We start from the raw sequence: 25,285 nt of genomic DNA on the forward strand, positions 1-25,285 counted from the left end.
CCACATGTGGCCCATTCCAGAGTTTGAGGCGAGGAGTTGCCAGAGCGGTGGATGAAGCAGGGAGCGGGGAGGCACACAGGGCTGGGCCCGGGCTTCTCCTCCTGGGCCGGCTCTGAAATCTCCTGGGCCAGCGAGATGTTTCTCCTCACACCTTCACCTGAGGCTCGCAGACCTCGGCACAGAGAACCGTGTGGTGCCCGGGAGCGGGGCTATGGAAGCAGGCCTTCAGCCGGTGGGAGGGCAGCAGTTAGATTCCTCCAGCTCACCCTGGAGCAGCCTCCCGAGACGGGTCCTCTGGGGACAGAGACCTGGATGTTTTCATTTCTGCAGCCAGAGCCAGAGGCTGACTGAGGTGCTGGGGGCTCAGGAAGCTGAGGACGAGGGAGAACAGGAAGCGGGCTCAGGGTGGGAGAGCGCGTCTGTGTTGCCCAGAGCCTGGGACTGGCAGGTTCTCCAGGGAACCGGGAGGTCCCAGGACCACAGGCCACCAGGCAAAGAGGCATGGGTTCCAGACTCCTCAGAAAGAACCCCGCCTCCCTACCACACCAGCACTGGGCCACTTATAGGAACCCCCAAGCAGGCACAGCAGAAGGATAGTAAAGTGACTTTCTGCTTCGTATTCTAGTTCTCGTTCCGGGGAAATCAGAATGTTTTGGCGCTCCTTACTCTTAATTGGTGTCTCATTATCTGTTCCATAGGGATGCAGGGGCAGCAGAGAAAGCACCATCATCTTTTTAAGGCTCAGGAGCTTCTAACTCTGGTCCTCCAGCCCGGCAGGCACATCCCCAAGGATGGGAGCTCTGGGTTTTAGAAGGAGCAGGTCAAGGAAGACTTCCTGAGGCATGTGAGGAGCCGCCCAGCAAGATCCAATGGGCCAAGCCCTGAGAGGCTTCATTTGCATCTCGTATTTGGGCTGGGATGGTACTGAGTCCTCCCTTCTGGGGCTAGAGGGCCAGGCCAGGAGCCCCGAGGTGCGGGGGCAGCTGCCCTTTGCTCAGCCACAACCCTGTGGGCTAATGGCACCAGTCACCCTCCTGTGAGCCACATCTCCCACTTCCTGGCATTCCATCTTTAGAGAGGAAAGTTACCGAGAGGGAGGAAGGAAGAAGAGGGAGCGAGGGCGGGAGGGGAGGCGGAGGTGGCAGTGGGGAGGACCGGGCTCTGCCTGGGGATTAGCCTTCCAGCTTTCACTCTCAGAGTGGTTAAAGATCAGGATGAAAAATTAAAAAGTAAAAAACAAAACCAAAGAAGCTTCCCTGAAAGGAAAGGGGGAAAATCAATATTTAATTCAGGCTTCATTGATTTGCAATTTGGGTCCCACACTCAGCACTCAATTTTGTTCAGGTTTCTCAGTGAGAGATTATTATGGAATCGCTGGCAATGGATTCCGAGTGCCCGAGGGAAAGGGAAAGGCCACGATGGGAGACAAAGGAACAGGGGCTTTGCCTTGAGTCTGTTTTCCCCAGGTGCTTCCCTCTCCACCTCCAGCACACACACACACACACACACACACACACACGCACACACAGGCACACACAGGCACACACACACACACACACACACACGCACACACAGGCACACACAGGCAGGCACACACACATACACACACAGGCACACACAGGCAGGCACACATACATACACACACAGGCAAGCACACACACACACACACACACACACACACACACACGGCTCGGGGACACCAGGCTGAGCAGATGAAGTCTCCAAAAGCTAGGAGGGATATGAAGAGAATATGTATGGTTCTCTCCCCTCTGAGTAGAATGTATCCAGTTCCTCCTGAAAACAACTGCCTGTACATACACACACACACACACACACACACACACACTCATGCACATGTGTACACACATGTACACACACATCATCAGCATTATCATCCTTATCAGTTTGCCCTAATTTTTTAGAGCTGCAGGCTGAAGTATCTAGGGATGAAAACTTATACTATCTGTTAAGTATTCTAACATCAAAAAATAAGACCAAATGATTGGGGGGTGGAAGGGATCAATGGGGGAAGAAGGGGGGCAGCGGTAATACTTTCAATAAAGATTAAAATCTTAAAAAGACCAAAATATCTTAGAAGAGAATCCTCAAAACTTCACAGTCTCTCCCTTGTCGTTCCTCTGGCTTCTCTCTAGCTTTATCTAAAGTTTAGCCTAAATCCATGTTGCTGCTAATGAAGCATGTGCCACTCTGTTCTAACATTGGCAGGAGCAGACACTGGCTGCTTACCTGCTGCCCCACAGCCACCCCAGGCCCCCAGGCAAACAAGGGGGCAGTGACTGTGTGAAGAAAAATTGGACATCACCACGTCCCTGCTGCCAAACTCACAATCTCAGCCACGTGGCAGACAAACAGCGGCCCTGCTGAGCTGCGGGGGGCGGGGGGGAACAGAAATGGGAGAGAAGGGGAGAAGTCTGACTTCCAGTGTTCACCGCCAGCTTGCAGCCTCTTAAATTCATGAGCTTTAATAGGAGAAACTTACATGGGCAAAATAGCTCTTATGAATTTGAATAAGGCTACGTGTCAGTTCTTTGGAATCGATCCTGAATTTAGACTTCTGGGCGTTCCCCCAACCACAGGCCACAGAGAACCTGATTCTTTGAGCGGGACAACCTCTAAGTCATCTTCTCCAGCTTTTCTCCTGCCCAATGTCCAACCACTCTACCCTCTCAGAGCTTCTCTGAAAGCTAACCGGGGTCTTCTACCTCCATCATGCCGGGATTTGGAGGAGCAGCATTTGTAGGGAATGTGTGGTGAAGTGACAAGAGTCTGGATTCTGAAGACCTAGCTCCCAGCCTGGCTCCCCCTGGGCATGTCCAGGTGGCTCTTCCACTGGGAAGCCCGGGACAATTTTCGGTTCCTGTGTTCTTCTTGCTTCTCCTTCCCAGCCTCTGGAATGTGCCAGAGACTCTGCCTGCCTCCTTTTCCCCTGAAAAGCTGCCACCACCAACACCTCCCTTGGGGTCCTCCTTTTCCCAAGCAGTAGGGTGCTCTCTCCCCAGTTCCTGGTTCCCTGCTGCCCCAAAATATGCACTCAGGTGGTTTGCCTTATGGGGAGTTTACTGCTCATCACTCAGGGGAAGGGGTGGAAGATACAACTGTCATGTAAGGGAAGTGAGGAGGGTTCCAAAGTCTGAGGACATTGACATAGTGTTGGCCTCTCCTGCCTAGAGCTCCTTTCTGAGAGAGCAACAAAAAATAGGGCCCGCTTGCTTCCATCCTCTGACTGTGTCACCCCAAGTGGCCTACGTGACCTTCACCACCTTCCAACCATTCCTACCTGTTAGCAAAGACCACCCCCCGAGGCCCCCTTCTCAGCACTTGGGCCTGAAAAAGCAGAATAATCTCTGCCCCTCCGGGTGACACGGGCTCCGTAACTCTGTCCAAATAACAAATGATCCTCTCTCAGGGGTTCTGCCGGAGCCATTGTGGCCTCGGCCTACGTGTCTGACCTCTCTAAGCCCTAGGTTTCTCGTTGGTGAAATGGGGCAAAAAAATGCCTCTTTCCCAGTGTTACGATATGGGAAGTACATCACCAAGGGCAATTCTATTGTGAGCTATTTACTGTAGCTAAGTAATAAATTTTTTTTAAATCAATGCCTCATTAATAGCTATGATTTACTGAGTGATATTTAGGTTGTTTACTATATTTAGTACTTTAAGTACATTATTTCTAATACTAACAAAAACAGTAAGGAAGCCATTGACCCCATTTTATGCATAAGTTGTCTAAAACATTCAGCTAAGCGATCGAGCTGAAACTTGAACCTAGGTGTGTCTATTTGCACATTCGTATTTTTTCTACCCCAAGCTGCCTTCTACACAGATCCCCATACCACACACACGCTTCCATTGCTGTGTTTGTCACATTGCATTTGTAATTTGCTTGCCTATGGGTTTCTTCCTGAAGAGACTATGAACTTGTGAAGGATCGAGTCTGTACATCTTGATCCTATCTCTGTGATTGTCAAGTAACAGGCATTCACTGAGAGTGTATTGATTGATTATAGGAAATGGCTATTCACCCAACCTCATTTCTCCTCAGCATCTTCAGAGGCCCAGTATAGGGGTGGGAGGACGGGCCGGTGTGGCTCTGTGCTTGAGCATTGACCCACGGGCCAAGAGGTCATGGTTTGACTCCCCGTCAGGGCACTTGCCTGCGCTTTGGGCTCGATCCCCAGTAGAAGGCATGCAGAAAGCAGCCAATTGATGATGTTTCTCTCTCATCAATGTTTCTATCTCGCTAAGCTCTCCCTTCCTCTCTCTCTAAAATCAATAAAAACATATTTTTTAAAAAAGAGTAAGTCGAGTAGGCTCTCCGTCATGCTCTGCCTCGGGGACTCTAAATCCAGGAGCTCTCTCTAAGCCTGCCTCTTCCCAAAGTTCTAACAGCTCATACATATTCATAATGGGAGAAAACACTAAAGAGATATCTATTTTGTTTATTAAACTGGCGTCTCAGCAAATTTATAACAGAAAATGAATGTCTGTTTCCTCCTGGGCTTCCACAGTGTGAGAGTTGAGTTGATGGTGCCTTCTTGCCTGGCAGGGGGAGGTACAAGGGGGTCTCGGCCATCACCCGGCTAGAGTTATCCTGGAGCAGCGCCCAGGGCAAAGACAGGGCCTGCCAAAGGGAGAGGATGCCCACGGGGCTTGGGAGGCTCCATAAACAAGACCCCTCTCTTCTCTACCAGGTAAAAACAACCCAATGGGACAGAGACCCGGTAATTACAAAGAGGAGACAGCAAAAAAGCTATTTTAGCAAAATGTTCTATGGGCTTGCTAATACCCCCCTACCCCAGTACTGAATTTATTCCTTAAGAATTACCCCAAATTATCATAACTTGGAAATACTACAAAAAGATGACTTTTTGTTCTCTCAATGCTCTATTGGATGATTATCTAACTCACCCACCAAGATTGATCTAATTCTCTAGGAGAAATGAGACTTCGCTTGACTTTTATTGACTATGTATTAGGGCCTCGATTCATTGACATTGCATGTCAATTTGTCTGATAGGGTTGCAAATGACATCTGTTTGCTGGAGAAGGTAACTACAAAGACTATAGTTTAATTGCAGGGTGGGATATTAACCAGTTTTGCACCTAATTTAATCAACTTATTTCAGCATTCCTCTCCTGTCTATAAATCTCTTCACCAAATGCGCTTAAAAGCCAGCTCTAGCCTTTCCTGGCTAATGAGTTAAGCAGATCTTTGACACATATTCATTCCACATTTCCGTGGAAGTCATGTTTTTAACTTTTTTGAAAATTATACTTTGACGCACTTCCACTCCCAGATAGCAAGCCTGCTCTGAGAGCCAGCTGGTGTCTGGCTAAGCAAATAGAGGAGCTCAGAATGCAGATTACAAGGCAGAATCCAGGAGGGAGTCACCACTTCCACTCAGTTCCTTCTCTAAAATCACGAATCCAGTAAGTCACCCCCTTTCTTCTCAGGTGGAATGAGAAAGGGATGCAGGAAGAGACCAGGAGTGCTACCCTCCCTCGAGAAGTCCTTCTCATGGAAGCCAGAAGAGTGGAGAATATGTCCCCACCTAACTGGGCCCACATGAGGAACAGTCACAAGCCCAGTGGGAAGCCAGGCACATGGCTGGTGGCCAGTGGAGAAGGATAGGCAATGGACCTTTCCCCTCGAAGCCACTAGCACCACAACTCCAAGGTCTTGGCCAATGGCTATTGAGACTTTATTACCTGCCTGGCTAGTGTCGTTCAGTGGTTGAGCATAGACCTATGAATCAGGAGGTTAGGGTTTGATTCCCAGTCAGGGCATATGCCCAGATTGCAGGCTCGGTCCCCAGTGGGGGGAGTACAGGAAGCAGCCAGTCTGCCTGGCCGGTGTGGTCATTCTCTCTCATCATTAAAGTTTCTCTCTCTCCTTCCCTCTCCCTTCCTCTCTGAAACCAATAAAAATATATTTTAAAAAGCCCTAGCTGGTTGGGCTCAGTGCATAGAGTGTCAGCCTGTGGACTGAAGGGACCCGGGTTCAATTCCAGTCAAGGGCACATACTTCAGTTGCTGGCTCCTCCCCAGTCTGGGCCCTGGGCAGGACTCATACAAGAGGCAACCAATTGATGTCTTGCTCTCACATCGATATTTATCTCTGTCTTTCCCTCTCTCTTCCACATTCTCTAAAATATCAAAAGAGACTTCGTTACCTGGTGAGTGTGCTGAGTGGTTAGAGCACCGGCCCAAGCACTGAAAGGTCTCAGGTTCAATTCTAGGTCAAGGGCATGTACCTGGGTTGCAGGTTCGATCCCTAGCCCGGGTTGTGGCTCATGAGGGAAGCAATCAATAGATGTGTCTCTCTCACATCAATGTTTCTCTCTCTCTCTCTCTGTCTGTCTCTCTCTCTCCCTCTCTCTCTCTCTCTCCCTCTCTCCTCCCTCCCTTCCACTCTCTCTGAAAACCAATGGAAAAAAGGATCCTCCAGTGAGGATTAACAAAATGAGTAAATAATAAAATAAAAATAAAAGACTTCATTTGCCTGGAGGGTGAGCATTCTGTGACCCAGGGCTGGGTGGGCCCAGGACACCAGAAGTAGCTGGAGGTTTCAGTAGGAAAACATTCTTCAAACATCATGGCTGTCTGACAGACCCTAACTAATCTTCCCCATGGTGTCACTGTGGGAAGTGGTTAGACAGACATGAGCAGAGCAAGGACGATGGGCCAGGTGCAGACGGTCACCGTCACCGGGGCTTTCTGCAATGGGCAATTGTAGGGTGAGACCTTGCCCCCAGGGTGACCTTTCCTCCCCCAGCATGTCGCTGGTCATGCGGTTTGGACCCCCTGACCTTTCCTCCCTAGAGATAACGTCTAGACCTCAATTGTATTTCAGCTCCAGGCCCAGGAAAACAACAAGACCAGCCACAGCTGACCTCAGGACCAGCTGCCCTGGGTTACCCTCAGGTCCTGGAAACTCTCAACATGGCCTCATGTCCTGGGGAATCAGCCCAGGCACATCTCAGGTGTCCATATAGGAAACATTCAAACTGTAAGGATTTGTATGAATTGATGTGAGCCAAACTGGCAACTTCCAGGAAGCAAAATTTCAACAAATTGAGAAAATGCTCTGGCAAATGGCAGTTTTATCACTTATCTTATACATCAGAATCAAAGGGGGGAAACAAAAGACTCAAAGTAAGGGGGTTACATGAAATCCACTGGTGATAGATTGGGGGGGGGGCGGGAGGAAGCAGAGCAGGGGGGAAATCTCTGGGATTGAATACAAAGTAAAAGGAATAGACATCTTCTTTTACATTGATGAGCATAGGGTAGTTAGCAGTTCGCAATTAACAGGACAACCATAATAATGAGGAGCTCTGGGGTCTCCTGCTTTGGTGGGAGACTGTGCCCTGAGGGGTCTGGACGATGGAAATTACCCTGACATTCCAAGTGTACTTTCTTCGACACAAAAAGACCATCTTTGCCACAGTTAAGATAAAGACTGAGCTTTGGCGAGAAAGAAACCAGCCTAGGACATGACTATCCGCTGTGACTCGCCCTGGTTTAGAAGTTTTCATCTCAAACCATCCTGTGTGGTTACATTAGGCCGCTGGGTTTGTAAGGCCCCCTTTTGGCCCCTTTTCCATCCACACAGATGACTGTGGTCTTTCATTCAGACCCCAGACCCAAGAGAAGGCTGTGAGGAACTGAGACAGACAGTTAAACTGCAGTTTGCAGCCATTTAGTAAGTCCTGTCTTCCCTAAACCACGGACACTTAAGAGTAAATGGTTTGCAGTTCTTCTCCCCAACCAGAGGGTAAACAGCTTAAACCACCTCACTCAGGGAGACAGCAGAAATCCAGTTAGTGCCATTTTGCGACCACTCCCAAGGACAGAGGAAGGTAAGGGAATAGACTTCCTTATGGCTCAGCCGCATAAAGCTGGTGAATATTCTATCAAAATCCTTCCCTCAGATCTCTCCTAAACTCCCAGCCCTCAAAGAGAAGGTCCCAGCCGGAACTTCCACCTCTTCTTCCCCCACAGGCCTGCATCGCCTAGACTCTGAGAAACCTCAGGAGGCTTGAACCCGGGCAGCGAGGGCAGTTCACCCCGGGGAAAACCTCTGAACCTGTCCCAAGGCCCCTCTTCTCTGACGTAATAGAAGCTAAAGCAGCCCAGCCTGAGCTCATTTCCCCAACCCTTCCTTGTTTCACTGTCCCCAGCTTTAAAAAAACGTCCTCTGAAACCCACCTGGACTCGTGTTGTGAAATTTTTCCTGCTCGAAGTCAAGAACCCACACGCTACTGGCTGGCCCTCGGCAGACCGGCCAGGCCCCCTTTCCAGGAAATGCTGCATCTCAGCGTTCATCAGTGAAAGGGAAGAAAATAACATTCATGCATGTCCTCTCATGTACCAGGTACTGGGTAGATGCTTTTCTATATTTTATATGTTGTAATCCTCTGGCAACTCTGTGAGTGAGAACTTTCTAACTGGTAGATAAAATAGCCGAACCGGTTTGGCTCAGTGGATAGAGCGTCGGCCTGCGGACTCAAGGGTCCCAGGTTCGATTCCGATCAAGGGCATGTACCTTGGTTGCGGGCACATCTCCACTGGGGGGCGTGCAGGAGGCAGCTGGTTGATCTCTCTCATTGATGTTTCTAACTCTCTATCCCTCTCCCTTCTTCTCTGTAAAAAATTAATAAAATATATTTAAAAAAATAAAACTAAGAGTAAGTGACTGGTTTCAGGCCCAGAGCTGATTAACAGAGAGATGGGATCAGAATGCAGGTGTGTGGCCCCCCCAGCCTGTGTGCTTGACACCATGGTGCCTCATTCGAGCTAGTCGTGCAACATCTCTCGTTCGCAGATGCAGGCCGCAGTGCCGGCCACCCTGAGACCTCAGACGAGGCTTCTCTTCCATGAGGGTCACCACTTCTGGTCTCTCCTACATGTTCATGGAGAATGTAAAGTCCAATGTGTCCCAGAAGCTCAAATATACATTGCAGCTTTGCTTCTTGCCCTGACAGGTTCTCACAAGAGCTAGCAGACTAAAGTGAAGATGGCCATTTGAGAAACCACAGACCAGGCGGTGTCAAGATATTGGGTGATACCTAGCTGGTGTAGCTCAGTGGTTGAGTGTCGACCTATGAACCAGGAGGTCACGGTTCAATTCCTGGTCAGGGCACATGCCCGGGTTGTAAGATCGATCCGATCCCCAGTGTGGGGCATGCAGGAGGCAGCAGATCAATGATTTTCTCTCATCACTGACTTTTTTTCTCCCTCTCCCTCTCCCTCTCCCTTCCTCTCGGAAATCAATAACAAAATATTCTTTAAAAAAAGATCCTGGGTGATGACTGCCTCCTCTCCCTGCTCTCGGCTGATGCATGCACACCTAGCGAAAAGCCTTTTGTAAGCCATTCTACCCTGCACAGCCCAGCGTTACCACTCCCCAGCCAAGAGCCTGTGAGTCCTATTCTAGCCATGGACACAACATGTGCACAGGGACAGCATAACTTTTTTCTCTCTCCCTCAACTCCAATCCAAGAGGTGGAGGCAGAGAGAAGGAGACTGTGTCGAAGGAAAAGGTTATCATCACCCCGCGCCCTGCCCCAGATGGCCCAAATACAGCAGGTGCAGCCAGACGGGCTATAAGTTAAGTTGGAAGCTTTGATTAGTACATTCATTTCTAAATTGGGACAGAGTTGGTCAATTTCACATGACGCAAGAGACATACCTAAGAGTGATCAGAGAAAGTCCTAAAACTGCATAAGTTTTGGTGCGGGACCTGAGGAGGAAATTTCCCAGCTGAGTGCACTTTAAGGGGCGAGGGGGACAGAATAGACACACTATGATGACAGCCCTGGAGTCCTGTGTGTACAGTGTCCAAGGACCACTTCAGAGAGGCCAAGTGTAACCTGCACTCTGCTTCCAGCCTTTCCCCAAATGTCTTCCTGCAAAGTCTTCCCGCCCCAGCCTCTTGCCCTGCCATAGTCTGTCCTTCCATCGGAGCCAACCCTTTCCCTGCCCACAGATGTTCAGCAACCAGTGGCGGACGAGGTCTTTCTCATATCAGTTCTCCAAACCCACAACATCATCCCAGATACAGAATAAGCCTGTTGTGGACTGAATCATGTCCACCTCCACCCCAATTCACAGACTGGAGTTATTATACATAATCTACTGCACCTCAGAATGTGACTGCATTTGGAGATAGGAACTATGAGGAGGTAAATTAAGTTAAAATGAAGCCATTAGGGTGGACCCTACTCCAACATGACTGGTGTCGAGAAACTTAGAACCCAGACACAAAGGAAAGACCGTGTGTATGTAACCACAGAACCAGCCAAAATGAGTCTATTCTGTTTAACCTGATACTGCTTTTCAGGGACAACAGACAAAACCCACAAGTCTAGCAGCCTAAGCACACGCAGAGGAGAGAACTTTGACCTCCAGCTGCACTGGGAACCAAAGTCTCCACCTCTGCCGCCCCCCAGACAAAGGACCTGGACTTAACCTGAACTTGAACGCAGGAACCATTTCAGAAGCAGGGAGTTCATTGTCCAGGAAGATCCTATGTTGGTTTCCTTAGCATAAATGGCCGAGCTCCAAGGCCATCCCCGCCCCAGTTAAAACTTGCCCCACCAGTACTTCCACATGCCTGTTCCCATATATGCTTTAAAGCCTGCCTGATCCTTGGATAGGGGAGTTAGGGCTTTTCAGCATTAGCTTCCCATTCTCTGGGGCAGCACCATCTATATATATAAAAGCCTAACCAACCATTTGACCGTTCGACCTGTAGCTATGATACCCACTGACCACCGGGGAAAGATGCTCTGACCGGTAGGTTGGCTTGCTGCTGGAGTCCAGCCAATTGGGACTGGGTGAGATGGGCCGGACATGCCCTGGACGAATCTGTGCACTGGGCTGGTTTCAGCCCGATCCCTGCAGGCCCGGCCGAGGGACCCCCACCAGTGTATGATCGGGATGGGGAGGGACTGTGGAAGGGCTCCAGGGCATGTCCGGCCAGTCTTGCCCAGTCCCGATCGGGGCTGATTGGGGCTGTCTCGCCCAGTCCATGCACCAGGCCTCTAGTCCTATATAATAAACGCCAAATATGCAAATGGTTCAACCAGGAGTTCAACCACTTGCTATGACATGCACTGACCACCAGGGGGCAGCACAGAACATGGCGGGCGACGGCGACATGGTACTGGCAGTGGGCAGCAGTGGAGGCACTGCTGGCCTCAATGGGCCCTGACGAGAGCAGGACCATGGTGGGATGGTGGAGCAGGTAAGCGGGTGGTGCCAGGCCAAGGCGGGTGCAAGCAGGGACCGCCTTGTCTCACAGACAGCAACCAGTAGCAGGGGGTGGGGTTGCCACCCGGCTCCCAGGCGCTGAGAGAGCCAAGCAGGGGGCCTGGCCCCGATCCATTGTCCTGCAGGCAGGATGGTGGAGCAGGTGAGGGGGCGGTGCCAGGCCATGGCAGGGTGCTAGGTGGGGCTGCGGGGCTGCGAGGCTGGGGGCGCGAGCTGGGGCCCAATGCCCGCAGGCCCACCCTGAGGGACCCACCTGTGCACGAACCCGTGCACCAGGCCTCTAGTTCATAATAAAATAGCCAACCTTTCTCCACTGCAGTTCTCAGTATTTAGCATTTGGGTCTGCTGGTGCCCGGTGGGTGAACTCTGCTCTGTAACATGAGGACACAGGGAGCAGACGGCCATCTACACGCCAAAGAGAAAGGCCTCAGAAGAAACCAACCTGACAACACCTTGACCTCAGACTTCTAGCCTCCAGAACTGTGGAAAAATATATTTCTGTTGTTTAAGCCCTTCAGCCTGTGGTACTTTGTTATGGCAACCCTCAAGGACTCATAGAGTGCCCTCCATCAATATTTGCTGAATTGTTTTTGGTTAATAGAAATTTAAGTATCATTTTTAATATCTTCCTGACACTTCATTCTATGGAGGTTTCATATTTTACTTAATCAGCTCCTATTGTTGAACTCTTGATTGTTTCCAAATGTTCTCTACTATAAAGAATGCCTCTCCGAACACTATTGTTCCAAGAGCTTTTGGTGTTCTGTTGAATTACTTCCTTAAGCATAAATTTTCAAGAGCAGGATTACTTGTCAAAGACATGAACATGTTTCTGGCTCTTAAGGACTGTACCAATGCGGAACAATATCAGTATTGAATGAGTGCACTCATTTCCTAAAGGACTTACCAGGCTGGAATTTACCAGCTTTAAGTCTCTGCACTCTGCACCGGGAATGCTGCCTTTTCCCACCTTTTAGCTATGGGTGCTATGCTTCCAGCCTATTGCTAACACAGCCACCTGCCACAGGTCTCATACACTTCTAAATCTTGGTGGAAATTCTTTCTCCAGGGTGGGAGGGACCACGCAGTGGAACTGGGGCCCACAGAGGGGGTCTGACCAGCTCACCCAGCAGTGAATCCAAGGGACCATTTATTCTCTGAAAGAACTTTTGGTGAACAGCAGGGCAGGGGCCAAAGTGCCCTGGGAAAGAGGGTCAGTCCTCCACAGCCCAAGTGAAGGGAAAGCACACCTTCCCCAACCTGAGGAACAGCTCTGGGCGGGAAACCTGCACCCATGCAGCGGGGCCTGCTGGCACAAGGGACTCAGACATCTGGCCTGGTGGGAGCCTGGGCAGGGGCCCCATCCAGCCAGGACTGGCAGCGCTGAAAGATTGGAGTGCCAAGCAGGGCTGGTTTTTTTGTGTTTTGTTTTTATTTTCTTTTTGGATCCCCTCCTGCTTGGGGTGGCTATGAGGGGGTGCAGAGCTGAGGCACTGAAAGGAGAGGAAGTACCAGCACCCCCATCCTATAAGGTACACCAGTGATGGCGAACCTATGACATGCGTGTCAGAGGTGACACGGAAACTCATTTTTTTGGTTGATTTTTCTTTGTTACATGGCATTTAAATATATAAAATAAATATCAAAAATATACGTCTTTGTTTTACTATGGTTGCAAATATCAAAAAATTTCTATATGTGACACGGCACCAGAGTTAAGTTAGGGTTTTTCAAAATGCTGACACTCCGAGCTCAAACGGTTCGCCATCACTGAGCTACACACACCACCCCCTACGCAAGTCTGTTTAAACCATCCTGGCCAGGACCTGGATACCCCCACAGAGCCCTGTTCCATGAAGGAAGGGAGAGCAGCACAGAACAGGGACATTCAAGCTGTGAGACCGAGGCAGACCCACCCTCTGGGCTATGGAGGCGCTGCCCACCAGACTACTTGGTGCTCCACCCTGCCAGGCCTCAGTCATACACCGTGACCAAGTGGGATTCATTCCAGGGATGTAAAGCTTGGATGATAGTCACAAATCAATTAATGTGATACATCACATAAACAAAATGAAGGCTAAAAAATCACATGATCATGTCAATAGATATAGAAAAAGCATTTAACATCCAGCACCCATTTTTTTTATAAAAACTCTCAGCAAAATAGAAATAGAGTGAATATACCTCAACATAATAAAGGCCATATAGGACAAACCTACAGCCAACATCATACTCAATGGGCAAAACCTAAAAGCGTTTGCCTTAAGAATAGAAACAAGACAGGGATGTCCGATATCACCACCTGTACTCACTAAAGAGGCAACGTCACAGAGTTTGGGGGTGATAGGATTTGTTGCGGTGGCAGGAGAAGTTCATGGAGTGTGGCAGGAGGGACATGGAACTGGGAAGTGCAGACCTGGGTTTATATCTCAGCTCTGTCTCTGCCACGTAGTACACGTGGGACTTGGGGAAATTATTCAACACCACTCAGGCTCAATTTTCTGTAAAATGAGGTTATATCTGCCCCATCTGCCTTACAGGGTGGTTGAGAGGCTCAACCAAGAAAACGTGTCGGAAGTCCGTTTCTAAACTGAAAAGAAAGTTCTGCATCAGTAACGGTGCGCCTGAACCTTGGAGCATCTACCTCCCAGGATGGCCACAGCACTGCAGGGTTGGGTGCCATTGCATTGGCGGAGAGCTGAGGGCTCTGAGCAGGGCGGGCAAGGGACCAGGGCCTGTGCTTCTTGGCTCCATGTTTAATGCCCTTAAATACCCCTATAAACGAAAGCATTTGCTCAATGAGCAACTTGCATGGCCGCATTAGCTACCCACTGTTTGTAATGAACCTCTGAATGCCAGGACTGACTTCTCCATCAGATACAGAGATCACAGTCCGTGTCCAGCTCAGCAGTCTCAGAGCTCACAAGAGGAAGGAAAACCACCCCATTGGGTAACAGTGGAGAGTTTGGGAGTCTGGAGGTGAATTCTGGCTCTGCGACTTGCCGGCCACGTGATTTGAGAAGACACCTTACCTCCTGGAACTCCAGTTTCCTCATTTGTAAAATGGTAGAACACTAGAAGCCCTCTCGTTCAGTGGGATTGGGAGTAGTGTTAGTGGGTGATGTTAAAAGGTCAGTTAAAGTGCCCTGGCCGAGTGGCTCAGGTGATTGGAGCGTCATCCCATGCACCGAAAGGTTGTGGGTACGATTCCCAGTCAGGACACATACCTAGGTAGTGGGTTTGATACGGTCAGGAGGCAACCAATCGATGTTTCTTTCACATGGATGTTTCTCTCAAAAATCAATAAAAGAACGTATCGTCAGGTGAGGATTTTTTTTAAAAGTCAGTTAAAGCAAGAAATGGTTAAAAATTATACATATTTACTTTAAGCATTTAGTTTCCAGTGCATAGACGGATAATCTTTTCATGTAAGGCCAGGCCTTTGGGGTTTGTTGATTGGGCCCCAAGATCCCAAGATGATTTTCTTGCATCATCAAAATAGAGCAAGACGCTGGAACCGGTTTGGCTCAGTGGATAGAGCGTCGGCCTGCGGACTGAAAGTTCCCAGGTTCGATTCCGGTCAAGGGCATGTACCTGGGTTGCGGGCACATCCCCAGTAGGAGATGTGCAGGAGGCAGCTGATCGATGTTTCTCTCTCATCGATGTTTCTAACTCTCTATCTCTCCCTTCCTCTCTGTAAAAAATCAATAAAATATATATTTTTTTAAAAAATAGAGCAAGAGTTTAAAGACTCTTAAGGAGAAATATGATTATAAAATCCTTTTAGGTGTCCATGACTTCATTACCAATATTTTACCATTGTCTCACACACCGACTTTCATGGCAAATTCTGAGGGACTCGTTTTTACCAGTATTTTCCAAAGTCTTCAATCCGGTTGTACTAGTTAAGGAAATGCTATTGGCTCTAATGATGAAACCCAAAAATGTGTATTGATTCAAGCACAACAGGAGTTGGTTTTTTGTTTATATGAAGGCCAAGGCAGTTGCTCCTAACTGGTGAGAGGCTCTTCTCCAAGCCTGGTTCAGGGATACAGGCGCCTCCATTTTTGGCTCTGCAATCTTCAATATATGGTTTTCAAAGTTACTATTTTGGGCTAAGTCAAGTGCCAAGCAGGGGAAAGAAAGGTGCACTCACTCCTTAGCTACCTAGCCCAGAAGGGATACATGTTGCATATCACCGTTGCTCACATTCCACTGGTGAGAAGTAGAAACGTGGCCCGATCCACCCAGCCTGTGTGGCTCAGTGGTTGAGCATCATAAACCAAGAGGTCACCGTTTTGATCCCCAGTCAGGGCACATGCCCGGGTTGTGGGCTGGATCCCCAGTAGGAGGCGTGCAGGAGGCAGCTGATTGATGTTTCTCTCTCATCTGATGTTTCTATTTCTCTATTTCTCTCCCTTCTTCTCTCTCTAAAATCAATAAAAACATTTTTTTTAAAGAAAGAAATATGGCCCAACCCAATGCTTTAAAAGGGTCTGGGAAGCAGGCCAGCTGAGTCCCAGGAATTAGAGGACACAGGTTTGTGAGGGCGAGGCAATCTCGGCCATGTCCACTATCACAGAGACAATGCCCTTTATCTTTGCATTCGTATTTCATTGATTTTTGTCAGTGCCAAGGCTGAGGAACTCTGATTTATGCAATATGTGACCAAATTACATAACTGAAATAATAAGAAAATTACAAGGTCCAGCAACAACAACAAGTTGCCAAGCACAGCTCTGTGGATGGAGCAGACGCGTCCTAGGCAGTGGGCAGCCTCGAGCAGGTTGTGTACCACGGGCACCATTCACTGTTTCTTTATGGAGGAAACAGAACATCCGTTAACTGTGTTAGTGAGTTGATTTAGTGCCAAGTCTACTACCAGGTAAAAGACTTTCTGCCGTTCCTCCCTCATAGGGAATATTAATACGATAATCCATGTAAGATGCGTTATATCACTTTCTATCAATACTCAATCTTCTATCGATTGACATTCCAGGTGGTATAATCCTTTGTTGGGGTTTCAGGGGGAGCTCTCTTGTGCCTGGTAGGATCTTATCTCTGGCCTCTATCCACAAGCCTCCCACTTGTGACAACCAAATATATCCCCAGACGTGGCCAAATGCGTCCTGTGGAGTGACATCACCATGGTTGTGACCCACTGTTTTCATGGTGCCAGGCACTTACTAGCAACTTATATTTTGGTTCCCTTCTCCTCTGCGTCCGCCTCCTCCATGAACTCCAGCCAGGATGCTTCTGCCTCAGCACTGTGACAACGAGTCCATAAGAGCCACAGCCCTCTAGACTCCAAAGTGGGAAAGAAAAGTTAATAATATATCAAATTCATGTGGCATTTTACCAGTTTTCTCATTGCTCATGGATGGGTGCTAGAAAATAAGATTGCCCTCTGTGAGTTAAAATAGTCAGACTCATACACAGCGAATGTGGGACTAAACCAAGATGTTTTCTGGAAAGTGTGACTGAAGAGTTTGGAAACACCCTAGACTCCAATCAAAATAAATTGGGTCTAATTTCAGAAAGATAAAACTAATTTGTTGAGGGGAAATGTAATCAATTGTACCCTGTTCAAAGAAAGACTGTGTAACAGAAATAGAGAGTGACCTAGTTTTGTTTTGGTTTTTTATACTTATAAACTGCTAAGGAACATACATATTCCTTGTACCCATCTATTATTTATGATCATACATGGATAAATATTTCTATAGGATGAATTTCTAGATATTGAATTATAATGTCATAAATATTACACATTACCTTCCAAAAACTTGTGATAAATTTAGACTTCCATTCCCACCTATGATGTATATGATTGCCCAGTTCCCAAAAGCAGTAATTGTATCTATTTTTGCCTTTTAACTCTAGTCAATGTGATGGGTAAAAAATAGTAATTCGGCCTTACTAGTCTTTTAGTTTGCTGCTGAAATTAGTTTCTATGTTGTATTACTTTACAAGTTACCTTTTAAAATAATTGGATTGTTTTTCTTATTAATTTACAGAAAATGTTATATATAATGGATAGTAGTCTACTCTCTGCTCTACATGTTACAAATATTTTCCTCTAGTATGCTTCTTGTCTTTTGAAATTTTTTGACGTCTTACTTCAAAAAAGTTGAACATTTCTGTACTGTCAAATCTGATCATCTTTTCTTTTATGGCTTCTGGTTTTTATGGCTTACTTTTAAGAAACTCTCCCTGCTACAATGTTATTTTCTTCTACTACTTTTGTAATTTGGGGGGTTTCCCCTTATATTTAGATCTTTAATTCACCTGGGATTTTAATTTTGTATATGGTGCGAGGCTAATTTTATTTCCAAATTAATATCTAATAATCCCAATACCTCGTCCCTAAAGATCTGAAATGCCACCATGACCATTTACTAAACTCCCATTTACATAGAGTTTCTGGACTATCTATTCTATTGCATTTGTTGACTCGTATACTAATGCCATACTGTTTTAGTTACGAAAGCTTTGTGGTGTGTTTTGAGATCCTCTGTCTTTATTCTTCTCTTGAACTATTTCTCGGCTATTTTTGCACATCTTCCCCCAGGTAAGCTGTAAAGTCTGGCACTGTACTTTGCATTGTGAACACAAATTTGATGCTCTGCTTCCTGACTGTAGCAGTTCACCTCGGGGTGCAACTGCTGTTGGCAGAGTAAGCCTCCCCGCCATGTTCATGTGCAACGAGCACAGCAGCGTGTTCTTTCCACTGAAACCCGGGGCTGCCTGTCTGTCCTAAGGAATTCTATTGGTTCTTACACCAGTGACCAAAACGTGTTGTGTCAGATCGCATCCTAAATGCTCAGCCTGCGTGGTGCCTTAGAAATGGCACTGCAGTTGGTCTGAGGCCCTCTGTTGCTCAGCAACAACTTGGGCTACACCTAACTCTCCCTTTTGTTGCTCATTTATTCTACTTCAGAAGGGAAAAATGGACTGAGTCTCCTTATTATGTTTGCTTTCAAATTTCACGCCCACACCTCATTATATACTTGTCCCAGTCAACGAATGCCTTTTGTGGGGCCGCGCGTCAGACATTTGTTTCTCGGGTGCACAGTGGGAAGCGCTCTGGAGGGGCCCAGGTGTGCCCGTTTCTGACCATCAGGATTCCTCTCTTTTCTAATCAAAGCACTTAACTGGAGCCTCGGAAAGGGCATGGCAGAGAATTCAACTGTTACAACTAGGCGGGGTGAATTAATAGTCCCTTGATATGGCCTCCAGCTGCTCAGAGCTCTTGATACCCGCAGAGCAGAAAGGGGCCCCCACAAAGGGGCTAACTACATAATTGCCCTGCGTGCTTTCAGCTGGACCACATAGGCTGCAGTCTGTCCCTCTCTTGCTCTACTCTACGCAAGGCTGCAGCAGAGAACCAGCCCAATTAGCCCAGAGTTTTGAAGCTGCGCAGTCCCTCAGAGCTTTGACCTCGGTGAGCCGGACCGCATCAAGATTCCAAGAGCCTGAGGGGGACAGTACTAGAGGCCACTGGTCACCTGTCCAGGAAAGAGGGGTGTTCACACCCTCGTCCCACTTCAGCATGAGCTCATCTCCCACCTCAAGTCCACAGCCCAGTGCTACCCCCAGGGGTCCTCATTGCCTGGATCTCCTCTTTCTGTGGCACACAACCCTGACCTTCATGGACAGGGTCACACATTTTTCGTGGGAGAGGTGGTAACAGCCTGGATTCCTCTCAAAGGAATGGTTACAATACAATTATGGGGTAATGCAGAACCTACAGTCACCAGGAATCCATGGGACCGCAGAGTAAATAAGGCCTCCTAGAGAATGATTTATTCTCCAAAGGAGGTGTGTGTCCCAGATCTCTGAGCACAGGCAACTGAGGTGCATGTTGAAATGTAGATTCCAGCTCTGGCCCCAGGTCCGCCAGAGTCCCAGGAGCGGGGCAGGTGTTCGCATGTTAACAAGCTCCCTGGGTGAGGTGGAGGCTCAGGAATGCTGGGAACTTCTGTCTTAGAACCTGAGGCTAGAGTTCCTTGGAATGAGCCAACCTACTGCAACACTCAGGGCCTCATACCCATCAGAGAATGTGACGTATTTCTCAGAAATACATTCATAAATATCTATACATTCAAGATGCACAGCCCTAGCTGATTGGACTCAGTGAATAGAGCATCGGCCTGAGGACTGAAGTGTCCCAGGTTCGATTCTGGTCAAGGGCACATGCCTGGGTTGCTGGCTCGATTCCCAGTAGGGGGCAGGCTGGAGGCAGCCGATCCATGATTCTCTCTCATCATTGATGTTTCCATTTCTCTCTCACTCTCCCTTCCTCTTTGAAATCAATAAAAATATAGGGTGGAAGAGCTAAATCCCCAGTAGGGGGTGTGCAGGAGGCAGCAGATCAATGATTCTCTCTCCTCATTGATGTTTCCATCTCTCTCTCTCCCTCTCTTTCCTCTCCTTGAAATCAATAAAAGCATATTTTCTAAAAAGATACCTAGTGGATAATAAAGAAGGAGTAACTATTCACCTGTAGGTCAATAGGTACATCTTTCTGAGGATGAGAAGATGGGTAGCCCAGAAGCCCCCAGAAGGAATATACTCATGGAGATACAATAGCATTTTCTGCAAATCACCACTGTCCTGTCCTCCCATGCACTAGCAAATCTCTATTCCAGAGAGGCCTTCCTCGCCATCTTTACAGAAATCAGCATACAGATGTGATGAGCATAGAAGAAACAAAAACAGTGGATAAGGAAATGTGACAAGAGCCCAGAACCAGAGAAAATCAAACAAATGTAGGAAAGAACTTTAGGGGCCTCGGGGATCAGCTGACAAGCCCATTATTAACAGAACCTTCTGATCAGCCCTTTTCTTCTTCGTCTCTTTACATTTTGCCAAAGATAATATTCACTTTGATGTTGCAAAGCCTCAGTTTGCTTTTTGTTTCCTCTCTCCATAATTGAACGTTAAGCCCTCCCTTTGTATAGGCAATTTGTTCTGACAAAACGAGCGGTACAAGTTGGGAAAACAAACAAATTCGCCCAGCTCTAAAATTCTTCAACTCCAAAGGTTGGCACAAATAATCTAGGGGTGACAGAATTCCTCAGGTGCAGGGGTGGGGGACAGAAGTTCATCCTTCCACTGGCGAAGAGAAGAACCGGCCACCTACTCGGTCCGGGTCCTCTTGGCACTGAAACCGAAAGCTGACCCCTCTTCCTGAAAGGTCTTGGGGGGTGTGGGTACTTCCAGGGGCCCTGCCTCTGATGTAACCTGAGATCTCTGAACTCTGGCAACTAAATTCCAGGTTTTGGAGGCCACTAAGCCAGGGTAATGGGGCTTGAAGGGCCAGAGCCCAGGCAGGATAGGCTGTAACAGTGTGGATGCCTGAGCACTTTGGTTCTGCACAGCTGTTCCTCATGGCACCGCTGGACATGCCTTGCAGGGACCCTTTGCCTGTGTCTCCCTATTGTCTGGGACGAGGGCCATGAGAGCCAGGGCCACCTTCCCAGGGCCTCCATAGGAGGGCCCTACAGGACTTGCTCCTATTTTATTCTCATTTGTCTAGAAAGGAATAGAAACAACTGCAGAATGCAAGGAGGCTAGCTTGGGAAGCCTCATCACTCTCCTCCCTGGACAGAAGCATTCAAACCTGAATAGCAGTGCCTCCCACATCAGGCCAGGTGTGGGTGGCAGATGCTCTGAGTTTCAGGGCTTTTCAGTGAGCTGCTGAGAAAAGTTGCTGGTCTCAGTATCTTCTGTCCAAGAAATAAGATGCATCCACTGTGCGTTAAGCTGCTGATCTCCAATCCCATGGAGTCATTTATTAACTTACTACGGGCCCAGTGCACGAATTTGTGCACCTTGGAAGGAACCGTGGGCCATGAGGCTGCGGTGGGCACAGGGGCGGATCTCGGCCCATCCTCTGCGCCCCTGCCTGGCCCCTCCCACCAAGGCCCCCCAGTCCCCTATCTGCCAGCAGCCCCACTCCTGCCTCCGCTGCTCCCACATGCTGATGGCAGGGAGCGATTGGAGCCTGCGCCAGCAGCAGGTGCAAACGGGCTGGCTCTGTCAGCGGGTGTGAGTGGCAGCTGCTGCCCCATCACACCTCAGGAGCAGGGGGAGGTGGAGAAGCTCTCAGGGGCAATCAGGGCCGGTGCCAGCAGCAGGTGGGAGCGCCCGGCGGGACTGCAGCATGCAGGAGCAAAGAATTTTCAGTATTCCGTCTACTTGCATATTAGGATTTTATATATATAGATCTGAAACATCATTGAAATCCTACTCTCTGCTGGGCACTGGGTTAGATGCTGGGGAGGTCAAGATGAGTAAGACATGGCTCCTACTCACACCTTCTTACTCTAATACAGGGGTCCTCAAACTACAGCCCATGAGCCACATGCAAATACAAATATTGTATTTGTTCCCATTTTGGATTTGAAATATCATTGAAATCCTACTCTCTGCTAGGCACTGGGTTAGATGCTGGGGAGGCCAAGATAAGTAAGTCATGGCTCCTACTCACACCTTCTTACTCTAATACAACAAAATAACAGCTGCAACTTGTATGTATTTGGTTCCAACTCTTTGGGGGGAATAAAAAGAACATAATCATAGAATCTAAGCAAGATCAAAGATCAAAACATGGCAAAGGCAGAGCCCTCAGGAATGACGGGACCCTGACATTTCAGCACTGTCAGAACTGTCTCCCGCTCTCCCCTCTGCTTCTGCCTGCCCATCCGCTCATTCTCTCCGTAGAGACCAGTCCTGCTCTGTGTGTGAAATCAAGGCTGCCATCAGCACCTGAGTTCCATGTTTTCCAAACCCCAACCCCCGACAGCACTTAATTCTTTCTTATTTCCGGTTTGAAAATCCTGGGGAGCTACTTAATTGGTTCATTTTGTACAGGTGCCTACCCTTAGCCAATTATCTGCTAAAGGAGCCGATAGCACGTCAGCATAAGGGGCAGCAGAATCGGGAAAAGGAGGGTGAGTCCCTTTAGATCAACCCCAACAGATGACGTCATTTTCTTCCCTGGGCAGGGTTGCCAGATACAATACAGGATGCCCAATCATTGCATGGGACATACTTGTACTAAAAAATCATTCATTCATGTGAGTCTGAATTTAACCAGGCGTCCTGTCTTGTTATTTATTTCTTTACATTTCTAACTCTGACCACCCTATTCCTGGGACACTTCAAGGAAAAGGGAAGCAGGTCTAGTTGCTGGGCGGTCTGAGAGCAGTGCTGCTCGGTGGGGGGAGAATGGCTAAATTTCCCCATTTCGGTTCTTAGGCTGTGACCCTCAGAAAAGGACTCGGGCTCACTGAAGCAACAATGGGGAGTTATTGGAGGGATGCTGGGCAGGGCCATCTTTGCACTCTCCAGATATGGCATGTGAGTGCTGCCCCCAGATGCTGTGCATGTCACTGCTCTGACTATAGGGGAGCTCCCAGAGTGAACGGGGGATTTGGGCAACTCTCCTAGGAAGGACAGGACCAGGGACCCACACCATCATGCAGCTGACAGAGAGTCACCAACCCGTGCGCTCCAGGGCAATTTTCTCACTTTTTCAAAATGTGCACTGAAATATGAGAGAGGGATAGCACTTAAGGATATGCTTGAATTGGCTCTAATTAATTAATTATGTAAATGCTGCTCAATATTCTCAGTGCTGGGAACTCTCAGATCAAGACAACTCAGTCCTAACTGCCACCCATCTTGTTGCCTGAGGCACAACACTGGGTCGCCAGGAGAGACACTAGTGGGGTTTGGGTAGAGTGCCTCGTCTTCAGAGAGGGCAGACATTGATCACGTGACTTCAGCAGTAGTCACTTCCCTGCAGGGAAAGCAAGATGCTATGAGCAGAAAAAGGCAGAAGGGAGGCTGAGGGCAGGCAACCCGGCAGATGTCCGTTCCCACGGCATCTGTGTGTTCTGTCCACACTGCAGAGCTGGCACCATCGTCCTTGCTCTGTGAGGCTGCAGACCACGGAGGGAGAGGTGGCCAGCTGCCAGCTGACCAACCACTGAGCAGTCCCTGAGGCTGGTGGTTCTCCACAGCGGTGTCATGACAACCAGGCCCACGCAGTCAGGTGTGAGGGTGGAAGAGCTGTTACTGGTGATGCTCAAAACGCTTTTGGAGGAATCCACCTTTTAAAAAATAAATCAGAGCGAATTGAAGACTACGTTCTCAGTAGTGGTTCTCTGGCTTTCTTTCATCACAGTAGGCATTCCCAGGTGGGAAGGAAGGTTGCAGGGACAACTGGTATACAGTGGGGCCTTGACTTACCAGTTTAATTTGTTCCGAGACTGAGCTCGTTAAGGAGCTCGTTAACTCAAATTACTCTATCAACTCAATGCAAAAAATTGGCCGAGAGACAGCTGATATCTTGAAAAACTTTTAAGTCAGGCCCCACTGTACAGACCATTGCAAGCAACCTGCCACCGCAGTCATGCTGAGGTGACCGCCTCTCCTACCCCTGCCTACTCCCCTGCGAAATTGGGGTGGGTGGGGCTATGTCAACTTGAATGTGTCCTTCGTGTGGGGCATCATCCATAGCCTGGTATGTGGCAGGTACAATGAGGATCTTGAGGACAAGTACCTGGACTTGTCCCATGAACCTGACCTTGCCTGGGTGGTTAACAGGGGAGAGAGAGGAGATGGATCTGGGGTGGTTAGAGAGTCAGGGCAGGATATGCTCACCAACTCATTGGCTTATGGTAGCGAGCCAAGTAAGTGCTGCATACAAAACCCTCAGAACAGTGATGGACACACAGTCAGATCTCAGTAACTGCTGGTTGTGTTGTTTGTATAGTTAAGATAGGTTCAGCTGCTGTAACCAAGGGCATCATAACAAGTGGTTGAACCAAGAGAGCAGAGTATTTCTCTCTCAGAGCAGTCTTAGTGTAAGCAGGCCAGGGCTACACTTGGCAGTTTCATGGTCCGGGAGACCCAGACTCATCCTCTCTTGTCCCTCTGCCATCCTCAACCTGTGCCTTCCGTCTCGAGGTCTAAGATGACTGGCCCAGCTCCTGCCACTGCATCCACATTCTGCTTGGGGAAACGGGGAAGGGAAGGGAGCATTTGCCTTTCTTTCTCTTTATGGTGCCACCAATAAGAGGTACCCAACCCTTCCACTCACTTCCCTCGGCTAAGCTTCATCCCGAGGCTGCAGCGTGAGCAGCGGGAGATGTTGTCTTGAGCTGAGGAGCCAGCTGCCTCACGGGATTCTGTTTTGAGACTAAAGGAGGAGAGATGTGTATGTGCTTAGTGACCAGGACCACACCCTGCTGTGTTGTTTCTGCCGTGTCTCTGCACATGGAGCCAGAACTCCCCAGAGTTGGCCCCCTAAAGTCTCAGATCTCTAAACATAGCATGGAAATGTGGGGGAACTCGGGGCAGTAGAGCAGGACAGAACACTGCAGGAGGAGGGGGAGGTATAGACCCCCTCACCATGGGCTTCTCACTGAGCCCTCGAGCTTCAAGTTTTGAGCTTCAAGCTTTGACATGTGCCTCCTTTCCCCCCACCCCGCCCTCTGAGATCCCCCAATTCAGTGGGCTCCTATCTAGTCTCCTTCTTTCTCTTCCTACCCCGTGTGTTCCTCCCAGGCCATGCCCCCAGCCGCAGTACTGGACAATCCCGGAATCCAAAATGGCACCTGATGTTCCGATGGCCGGATTGCAACTGCCCCTGGAAAAGGACAGTCTCCTGCAGCGACTGAGACAATAACACTGAACTCCCCAGCAGCTGGCCCCACCGCTGCAGGGCTCTCCTCCGCACAGCTGCACGCCCTTCCTTCCTCGCTTCCTTCCTCTTCCTGCCTTGACCCGGGGAGCAGGAGAGCAGGGGCGAGGGAGCCATGGGCTTAGCCCAGCATCTTCCAAGAGACAACTGGGCAGACAACGGAATAGAACAAGTCACTTCCTGTTGGCCTTCCCTCCTGGCCTGGCCAACTAGGACAGCGACCATTTCAGCAACATGCATTTCCCTTCCATAGCCCCCACCCCACCCCCC

Source organism: Myotis brandtii, unplaced genomic scaffold (genome assembly GCF_000412655.1).
Source record: "Myotis brandtii unplaced genomic scaffold, ASM41265v1 scaffold566, whole genome shotgun sequence".
NCBI classification, from domain to species: domain Eukaryota; kingdom Metazoa; phylum Chordata; class Mammalia; order Chiroptera; family Vespertilionidae; genus Myotis; species Myotis brandtii.